The sequence below is a fragment of the Sceloporus occidentalis genome, unplaced genomic scaffold (genome assembly GCF_023333645.1).
Source record: "Sceloporus occidentalis isolate IW3139 unplaced genomic scaffold, rSceOcc1.0.p SCAF_23, whole genome shotgun sequence".
Classification (NCBI taxonomy): domain Eukaryota; kingdom Metazoa; phylum Chordata; class Lepidosauria; order Squamata; family Phrynosomatidae; genus Sceloporus; species Sceloporus occidentalis.
In genome coordinates this window covers 4,502,914-4,514,200 of record NW_028317003.1, presented here as the reverse complement: position 1 = coordinate 4,514,200, position 11,287 = coordinate 4,502,914, and positions in this window count along the sequence as shown.

The following is an 11,287-nucleotide window of genomic DNA, read 5'->3' as shown; positions in this document are numbered from 1 at the left end:
TTATATTCACTCTTTGATCTGTTTTTGCCCTCAATAGGAAAGCTAATAACGGAATCAGACCAGTCTTAAAGGCCCCACAGTTCATGTACAACAGGTAAGACGGGTAACAAATGAAACAAATTTAGGCTTTACTTATTTGAAATGTCATGATGTATGCACTCAAAACTTTAACTATTCAATTGTATATATAGGGTAGATCCAGGCTTTCCCTGTTACTTCATATTAAATCCATAAGGCTCTTTATAAGCTTTTATGGTTCTGTCCTAGACATTGCCCGGTTCTACATGTTTCATAAAAATTCACATAGAAAAACACCTAGGCTAGCATGCAGCTCATTTCAAAGGGATATAATTGGGCTATAATTCTAGCCTATTTATTCTGTGGGTGTTGATATATAAGAACAATTCTTGTAATGGGTTCATAGCAATTATTTATAACAAGGAGAGCACAACAATATCCTATTCGCTTATTGTTTTGTTTTTTCCCTCAATAGGAAAGCTAATGATAGGATCAAACCAGTCCCAAGGGCTTCACAGCTCATGGACCCCGGGTAAGTAACCAATAAATGTTTGTTCTTTATGCTTTACTTATAAGAAACATTCTCGTAATGGGATCATAACAATTATTTATACCAAGGAGCACACAAGAATATTCTATCCTTTGTTCTGTTTTTGCCCTCAATAGGAAAGCTAAAGATGGGTCCAAATCTATCTTAAAAGCCCCACAGTTCATGTACGACGGGTAAGTAACCAATGAATGTTTGTTCTTATCAAATTTAGGCTTCCTTATTTGAAATGTCGAGATGTATGCGCTTAAATGTTTTACTATTCCATTGTATATATAGCATAGATCCAGGCTTACAAGGAACACACAAGGATATTCTAATCAATCTTTGTCCTGTTTTTGCCCTCAATAGGAAAGCTAATAACGGAATCAGACCAATCTTAAAGGCCCCACAGTTCATGTACGACAGGTAAGACGGGTAACAAATGAAACAAATTTAGGCTTCACTTATTTGAAATGTCACGATGTATGCACTCAAAACTTTTACTATTCCATTGTATATATAGGGTAGATCCAGGCTTACCCTGTTACTTCATATTAAATCCATAATGCTCTTTACAAGCTTTTATGGTTCTGTCCTAGACATTGCCCGGTTCTACATGTTTCATAAAGATTCACATAGAAAAACACCTTGGGCCAGCATGCAGCTCATTTCAGACGGATATAATTAGGCTATAATTCTAGCCTATTTATTCTCCATACATAATAAGACAACAAACACAGAATGCTCTATGGATATCCATTTCTATTAAAGAGAATGGTAAGAATATCTAATAATTCCAAACTGACATGGAGTTTTTGCGTTCTTTCCAGCAACATCTATAGCTTCAAGAATCCAAAACCAAGGTAGGTTTCACGTTTTCCATCTTTTTGTGGTTATTAGCAAAAAAGGGTGAAAAGTTGTTTGTTTCCATTTTATTACAAACCTTCTTCTCTACTGTCTTTCTCAGACCATTGGATCCCGAAGAGCCGATGGAAATCGATATGTAAGTGTTATGGACACTTATAATTTTAGGGTAAAGGTCTAAGATACATATCAGATTATTAGTTTATAAATCGAGCCACTACTAACCTCTGACTCTACTGTCTTTTCCAGAACATCAGATGAAGAACTCAAGGGGATTAATAAGTAAGTGTTATGGACTCTTCTAATTTCGGGATGTAGCTAATGTTCAGTTGATATCACATTGGATCAACTAAAGGTCTGATCTATACCTCTGATCAATAGTTTATACATCTCTCCAGCAGTCAGACGGCTGCTGATATTAAATAAGTGAAGTAACGACAAATGCCTACTTATTATTCTCTTTTCCAGAATGTGCGAGGAGGAGCCCATGGACACTTCATAGGAAGAAATGCTTGGGGGGAGGGGGGATATTATGTCAGAGGGGATTAAGATATATAAAATTTAAAAAAATCTAAAAATGTTGTAATCATGATTGGTCCTTTAAAGTCTCCACATATAACATGATCATTGATCACCATGGATTACGCCACATTGGACATTGAAGGACAGACAACATCGGAGCACGTAGCCCAGTGGCATCTCCAGCTTTCATATTTAGGGGGGGCACATGGGGGGCCAGGGACCAAAGTAGGGGGGCCAATTATAAAACGGTACATATACACTATATATATATACCATATTGGCTCGAATATAGGCCGCACTTTTCCCCCCCACTTTAAGTCTTTAAAGTGGGGGTGCGACCTATATTCGGGGTCTAGCGCCCGACGCCCGGGACATGCAGTCCCGGGCGCCGGGCAGGCAGCGGGGTTAGGATACAGATCCCCCGCAGCGGTGCAGGGGACCTGCATCCTACTCCCCGATACGCTCAGACAGCCTCCCCTGCCAGCACTTCCCATGGGGGGGGGTGCCGGCACGGGAGGTTGTCTAAGCGCATCGTGCGGACCGTCCGCACGATGCGTTTTACCTCTGTCCCCCCCCCCGACTTACCCGGGTGTCAAAATAAAATATATATTATTATGTGCAATAGGGTGTTCTCGGGTTGTTTTATGTGCTGAATGTATACCTGCTCTTAATTTGGGTAACAAACAAGCGATGAACCAGATAAAATAATCCCTCTCTGTGACGCTGAGAAGTGTTGGGGTGAGAGATCCCTGATATACAAGACACCTGCCGGATTACCCATACAGTAATGGTTATCAGCAGACCTATTCTTTCATATTCGGAAGAACATGAAAACAAACACGAATGGTGCGTTTTTGTTGTTCAAACGGAATACCGAATAAAGTACCCTATTGGCTTGGATATAGGCCGCCCCCGTATATAGGCCGCACCCTAAAAGTTCGGTGCTTTTTTTAAAGAATTTTTTTTTTTAATAGACATGCTGCCACTTTGTCTCCCCCCCTGAGATATGCTGCCACTCTGTCCCCCCTGAGATATGCTGCCACTGTCCCCCCAGAGATATGCTGCCACTGTCCCCCCGAAATATGCTGCCACTGTCCTCCCCCCAAGATATGCTGCCACTGTCCTCCCCCCTCCGAGATATGCTGCCACTGTCCTCCTCCTCCTCCCCCCCGAGATATGCTGCCACTCTGCCCCCCCCCGACTTACCAGAGCAGACTCCCGGGTGTCTTGCGGGGCCGGCGGGGACATCTACGCAATACGCGTATACAACTTCCGGTGCCGGGACTCAGCGGATGTGCCGGCACCGGAAGTTGTATACGCGTATTGCGTAGGTGTCCCCCGCCGGCCCCGCAAGACACCCGGGAGTCTGCTTTGGTAAGTCTTGGGGGCAGAGGTAAAACGCATCGTGCGGACCTCCGCTGCCGGCAGGATGTGCTTTAACAATCCCCCCCCCCCCGTGGGAAGTGCTGGCAGGGAAGGCTGTCTGAGCGTATCAGAGAGTAGGATGCAGGTTCCCTGCATCGCTGCGGGGGATCTGTATCCTAACCCTGCTGCCTGCATGTCCCGGGCGTCGGGTGCTAGACCCCGAATATAGGCCGCACCCCCACTTTAAAGACTTAAAGTGGGGGGAAAAAGTGCGTTCTATATTCGAGCCAATATGGTAATATGGCGGCGGGTAAACGTACATGAAGACGAAGAAGCACAACACGAAGAATCATCTTCACTAATATCTCCTAGCTAATCTCCCTGGTCCCTTCCAACTGGCTCTAGCCTACCTTCTCTATGCAGCCTGAGGCTTTCCAAGCCGTGTGCCCTGCCAGAGGGCTTCCAGCTGTGCTCCTACCTCTTGCCTTACTGGTGCAGTTTCCTTTCAGTTTCCTGCTAGTTCTCTGAACACCTGTAGATGGCGCCCAAGAGAACGACTAAGGCAAAAGTGGAGCGCAGCCCAGAACTGGATACATCATCAGCCTGCCTACAGCCATGCTCTGAATCTGAACCTGCCCCTGCATCAAGACTCCTACTTGATCCGGCACCCAGTGTCCTTACACAGTCTGAAATCCCTGTTCATCCCAAGCCAAGTTGCTCAGAGCGGTTGTCTAAGTCTGTGCTACCCTTCATTGGTTGATGCAAGAAGAGGGTCCTGCTGGCAACCGATAGAGTCGCTCTTACAGACCTTTTAAATCCTGGCTTCATATTTTTACCGCATTAACCCCATATTAACCTCTGCTAAATAAAACAGCAAAAAACGAACACGAGGAATGTACAAGAATATCTGCCCGAAAAGAACACGAGAACGGGCAAATGTTCATGGAATACAAATTTTTTTTTATACACACAGACGAACACGAAGACGAACATGAAGACTTGGCCGGTGCCCAAGTCTAGTTATCCGTTTTAAACTATCATACTAATGATTACTGAATCAAGTGGTTCTTCTGAGTATCTCTGTATTTGATGGAAGCTATTATGACCATTATTGTTTCATGAAAAACTTTTGGTATTCTGAGTTTGATTAAACTGCCAATTTTTCTACATGTTTTGATGATATTGGTGAGCCGAACTTCATGGCTCCATCATTGGGATTGTAGACATTATGCTAGATATTTGGCTAATTGTACTTAATGATTAGCTTTGATTTTTGGATCCATGTTTGCACATTTGATTATTCCGCAGGGATTATTGCTACATTTGTACATTTTTATGTAATTAAATATTTATAATTTGGTATTTATGCCATCATTTGAAGTGAATTTACACCAATTTACTAAGCAATAATAAATAACAAAACATGAAATACCTCTTTTTTTTTTGTTTTTTATATAGCGCCAACAGATTCTGCAGCACTGTACAAAGTATAGACAGAACATAACAATAATTATGTAACATAACAAGATGACATACAGAAAAAACAGGTGAGGAGGGCCCTGCTCAAAAGAGCTTACAACCTAGAGGATCATTAACTCTTTGATCCATGGTGAGTGGAGATTCATGTTTATGGTTAGTTGTATTCCATGACTGTGGAGACTCCATGCGAGCCTGTTCCTCATATTTAAAATATTTTGGTTACTATTATCCGGGTGTTAGTCATACTTAATTGATACTTCATTATCATCTAATGTAATAAAGTAGTGAGCAGCCTCCTTCCGGTGCGCATGCATCTATCATAACCTGTGGATCCCTGGCTTTAAAATGTCAATACTTATTTCATGACCCAGAATAGATTTTGTTTGGGAAAATAAAACAAGAATACAGAAGGAAATTATGTATTTATTTAAGTCACATGGAGATTTGGGAGAATTTTACCCAATTATTATGAACACAATAAGGGTACTGGGTTTCCCGTTACACCCTCCCAAATGGAAATTCTGCTTTAAGATTTGCAAAAAAGTGGGAAAATACATCATTATAGAGGTAAAATGTTGATCCTACAAAAGATTCACAAGCTATGCTTCATGTTTGAGTAAGGAGGAATAGTTTTAAAGTGCTTATGAGACAGGCCTTAAAACAGAAGTCACATGAAAAATTCTTCTTGATAGTCATTTGAAATCCGATTTATGACCCAATTCTTCCCAGTCCCTCCTTCCCAGTCCATCCCTGCAGTCACACTGATGATTGACCCCGCCCCTTTCATAAGAATCTATGAATGCCTGCCTACTCTGGTGATGTCACTGAATGCAGAAAGTCATTCAGAGAATCATTCAGAGATTCAAATCCTTCAGAGAATCAAATCTATCAGAGATTCAAATCTTTCAGTGAATGATTCAGAGAATCTCACTGACACCATACTTTTATAAATAAATACAGGATTAATCTTCACTGCCCCCAGGATTTAGATTTCCCCACCTTTACTTCTAACTGCACCTTGTTAACTTTATTAAATTAATTAAATTAACCCTCAGTCCTCAGCATTAAATTAACCCTAAAGACCCCATTAACCATAACTGCCCCTAAATTACCCCTAAAGACCCCATTTACTATAACTGCCCCTAAATTAACCCTAACCACCCCCTTAACCATAACTGCCTCTTAAGAAAAGCTCCAAACCAAATTCTCAAGGTGGTCTCCCTTGAACACACCCAAAAAAAAATAAAGTGAAATTAAAACTTAGAGTAGGTGAGCTGTGGATAATAAATCACTAAATCAATATGTAAAATGTGTTGTTCACACCCTGTGATATCAAAAATTAATATAAAAAATGGAAACATATACTTATATCCGAATGTGGAAGGATCTTCTGTCCGAATGTTTAGAACTCGTAACATGAAACATAAAAAAACAAATAATACATAGCGCAAACTCTAATTACAAGATGAATAACATGGAAACATTATGCAGTATCAAACTCACACTTTACAACAGCACTAATAAAGTGTTATATGCATGGATCATAAAGAGTAAATAAGATCAGTTAAGGTCCCGCAGAATAAACTTCTATATGTAGGTTTAATTCCGGCATTAAATAAATACAATAAATATGCTTACAGGACCAATGTATACAGCCAGCATAGAAGTCCCAAACGGAAGGTAGAAAACCTAAGAAACTCAGTTGGCGTCTATCTTCTACAGCGCGCTGATTGCTTCCGGGTTCTTGTGTGACACCTCACAAGATCTCTGGAGGTTAAAAAAAAAAACAGTAGCACTACGCGTTTCGCCTTCTATCACGGCTTTATCAGGTGCATCTTTTGGAGGAGGATAGGACTTCCTTTATATACATCCCATATTCAATTTAATATGTAAATTAGATTAACCCTTTCACAGACCTATGATATATTCTACATAACATCAAAAGGTGGAGTTCTTTAACCCCTTAACGACCTTTGCCGGTTCAGGACCGTCACGGAAAAACGGTCACTTAACGACCTTTGACGGTCCTGAACCGTCAAAAAATTAAATAAGCTTAGAAAGTGATCAACGATCACTTTCTTCGCTTAAACGGCGTTGCTGTAATGCCTCGACGTCGAGGCATTCAGTAACGCCAAGATCGGCATCAGGGGCCATGTCTGGCCCCTCCCCGGGGCGTCAACATCCGCCATACATTGTATGGCGGCGGGAGCCCGTTTTAAAAGAGTTTAGGAGACCTCCTAAACTTCAATGGTGTCGCTGGAATGCCTCGATCAGGAGGCATTCAGCGACACCAAACACTTACCCCAGGATGGACTGTGACCGCTCCAGAGAGCGGTGACAGCCGCCGCTGCCGGTGATCTTCACCATCCGCAAGATGGCGGCCGCCCTGTAAAAAAAATAATAAAGTTGAAAAAGTTCGCTAGACGGTCTCCAGACCCTCTAGAGAACTCTGGCTCCACTTGCAGGTTGAATACAGGTACTGCATTCAACCTGCAAGCCAATGAAGCCCAGCTTTCTAATCACAGTGTGATTAGTAAAAAATAAAAAAATATGGAAAAAAAATGCTTACAAAAAAATGTGCTAACATTTAAAAATAATTATGCAGTGATGTCACCAGAGGAACCATCCAGTACCAGCAAAATGTGTAAAAAAAATAAAAATAAAAATAAAAATAAATAAAGTTTAGTATTTTGAGCAAGTGCTAAAATTTCAAAAAAAAATCTCAACATACAAAAAGTTAAAATAAAAGCACTTCAAATAACCAAGGGGTGTCTAATTTAATAAAAAATGGCTTGATGGGGTAAATTGGAGTGGCCGGGCTCAAAGATAGGGCATAGGTACAGACTGACCAAAATAGAGAAAAAAAGCGCACTTCCCAAATGTGGGATTTTAAATCTCAAACAACCCGACAAACCCATGCATGTAGAGTATCACTGCACTCGGGAGATGTTGCTGAACACACATTGGGGGGTTGTTTGATAGTGACGCATACCAGGAGCTATGAATTCATTCCTGAAGTACAATTTGTGTGGAAAAAAATACAAAATTTAATTTTGGGAAAGGGCAGGTGGTAGAATCTCATGCATAAAAGGGTTAAAATACCAGCATTTGAAATACTTAGTGTTGTCTAGTTTTCAAAAATATATGGTTTGATGGGGTAAATTGAAGTAGTCGGCTTCAAAGATGTTCCAAAGAGGATATAGAGGCAGAATGACAAAATGACTACCTGAATTATGCATGTCCCAAAAGTAGCCTTTTACCAGCCAAAAAATCTGACAAACCTATGCATGTGGGGTATCACCATACTCAGGAGATGTTGCTGAACACATATTGGATTGTTGTTTGACAGTGACATATACCAGGACCTTTATATTTATAACTAAATTACAATTCGTGTGAAAATAAAATAAAAAAAATTACTATTACAAAGTTTGACAAAGTGTGGTTGTATAATTAGTGCATGGAAAGAGTTAAAATACCAGCATTTGAAATACCCTGGGGTGTCTGTTTTTCAAAAATATATGGTTTGATGGGGATTAATTGAGTTTACCGGCTTCAAAGATGTTCCAAATAGGAGATGGAGGCAGAATTACCAGATTTGGAAAAAAAGGTTTGGAAATCATAAAACGCTACTTGTACTTATTGCCCAATAAAAACATTGGGTATTTCTAAACTCAGGACAAATAGTAGAATCTATTTAGCTAGTTTTTTTACTTCCTTTTGTAGGTAAGTAAAAGATTTTTCAAAGAAAAGTCATAAAAGGTGGGTTTTTTTTCAAATTTTCACCATGTTTTATTAATTTTTTTATAGTGAATAAGGTGATATGATCAAAACATATGGTATCTGAGGAAATCCCATCTTGCCCTGAAAAAAACAATATAGAACATGTGTGGGTACACTAAATGGGTGAGGAGAAAATTACAGCTGAACACAGGCACCGCAAAAGTGTTAAAACAGCCTTGGTCCCACAGGATACAAAAAGAAAAAATGAGCCCGGTCCTTAAGGGGTTAACCCCTATATAAATGGGGCTATTATCCATACTATATGGAAAGAATATATACACATAAAAGAAAATATACACATAAGGAAAAATATATATATAAGGAAAAGGGAAAAAAATATATAGAGAGAGAGAGAGAGTTTTAAAATATATAGTTTATTCTATCTAAAAATATATATAAAAATAGATAAATGATGTGTATATATCTCTATATATGGTAGCAGCCCCATTTTTACATAAAAAGTTTTTGTTGTAAAATTTTATTAAATATATATTTATTTTACATACAAAAATGCAAAAAATGAAAAATAAAATATAAGCCAATAAAAAGAACCTAAAATAATTTTTTTTATTTTTTTACCTATACTTTTAATTAAATTATCTCCCCTCCAATATTTGGAAATCTTTCCTATTCCAATAAAATCTAGAGCTCTCGGTTCTTTATTGTGCACTTGTGAGCTGATACACTATGGGGCATATACCCTCGTCTGATATTTTCGATATGTTCATTAATCCTAGGAAGTATTTTCCTTGTAGTCCGGCCAACATATTGCATCCCACATGGGCAAGTGAGTAAATATATAACGTTGGTTGATTGACAAGTGATAACAGTTTTTATATCATATTTCTTGTTTGTTACATTAGAATTAAAATGTGTAACTCTTTTACTACTAAGATTGTTTCTAGTTACACAGGCTTGGCATTTCCCACAGTGAATAAAACCTTTTACATTATTTAAAAAATGTGTTGGTTTCTTTTCTTTTATATAGCTCTTAACTAACTTTTTTCTTAAATTTGGAGCTCCTCTAAAAACGATCCTTGGAGAGGGAGTGAGAATTTTATTTAATTATTTGTCTTTCATGAGTATCGGCCAGTGAGTTTGTATTATCCTACGTACTTGTTTATGATTTGCATTAAAATCGACAATCATGGGAAGCTCATTTTGTATAGCTCTCTCTTCTTTTACTTTTGGCTTCAGAAGTTTTTCCCTATCTGTTTGTTTAACTTCTGTTATAATCATTTCTAATTTTTTGGAATCATATCCTTTTTCTTCAAAATCTCTCTGTAATTTAGCCATCTGTGTGTAAGTTATCTATATTGAAACAATTCCTTTTAATCCTATAGAACTGACTTTTAGGAATGTTTTGAATCCATGGTGGAAAGTGGCAGCTAGATTGTTCAATAAAGCTGTTTGTGTCCACCTTTTTAAAAAACAACATACATGTTTCTATTTTATTCTCACAAATGTATATTTTTAGATCTAAAAAATTAATTAGACTTTTACTAATCTCTGAAGTCAATTCTACTCCCCATGTATTTGCATTAATGTGTTTTAAGAAAAGGAGTAGCTGTTATTAGTGCCATCAGTACTTTCCTTAGTCTTTATATTTTCATTTCTTCCTTTTGAATTTTCTAAGAAAAATTTCTTTAAACTGAGTTTTCTAATAAATCTCTGTACATCAATATAAGTGGAGAAGTGGTTAAAGTGATTGGTGGGTGCAAATTTAAATCCTTTTTGTAACAGATATTTTTGTGTCTCTGTAAGTGTTTTTGAACTTAAAAATCCCTATATCTAATTATTTATTTATTTTTTCTATGGCGATGTTACTTTTTTTTTTTAAAAAAAAGCAATTTCTGTTTTCTTCCATTTAATTTTTCTCCCAGCCCTCGTTCCCCTACTTCCAGACTTCGTATTCTTTTTATAGGGGTGTGTGGGCCTAAAAAAGATCATCGGTTTTTTTGTTCTTGCTTCAGAGACATGTGCTCTATCTTTACTTTTATGTTTTAGCTTAACATTTGCACCGTATGTTTTCTGCAGAATTCACTCTGTTTATTTACTCACAGCCATGTTCAAAAGGTCAAGACGTTAAATTTGTATAGCTACGTCTTCGCAAGTATTTTTACCCTCCGTCAGTCTAGAGCTCATTATAGTTATATAGTAACAGTCATACTATTCCTGTCCACCAGTGAATTAATGTCATTCATCCTACCTGAAACAAGCAAAGCTTACATCCTGGAATCCGACTTTAGAATTTCACCATATTTCTCCCACTTATGCCACAACTGGAAGTCGAACATTGTTTTCTTTGTGAAGGGTTTATGTATTTGTAGAGTGCAATACTTTTTTTCATCTTCAAAACATGCATATTCAGCTGAAAACATCTCCCTGTACATGATATACTCACTTCCCGTCTGCTCCAGCATTGGGTCAGAGAAGACTATGGGTGGAGGTCAGTTCTGTGCCCATGTGTAGAAAGCACTCCCATTTATTTCAAGTAGAGCACTTTCCACCAGCTGATTGGCTGCTTCAAGAAATGTCGGACCATAGAGGAGGCAGTGGCTGCAGCCGGGCTACAGCTTCTGTCTCAGATAACAGCTTTATACTAGGTTTTGGAGTAATGCGTACTGAAAGAGTACTTTAAAGTAACTAGAGTAACAACCTACATGGTGAGCACAATAATAATAATAATATTTATAAGTATTATTATTATTATTTATATTATATTAT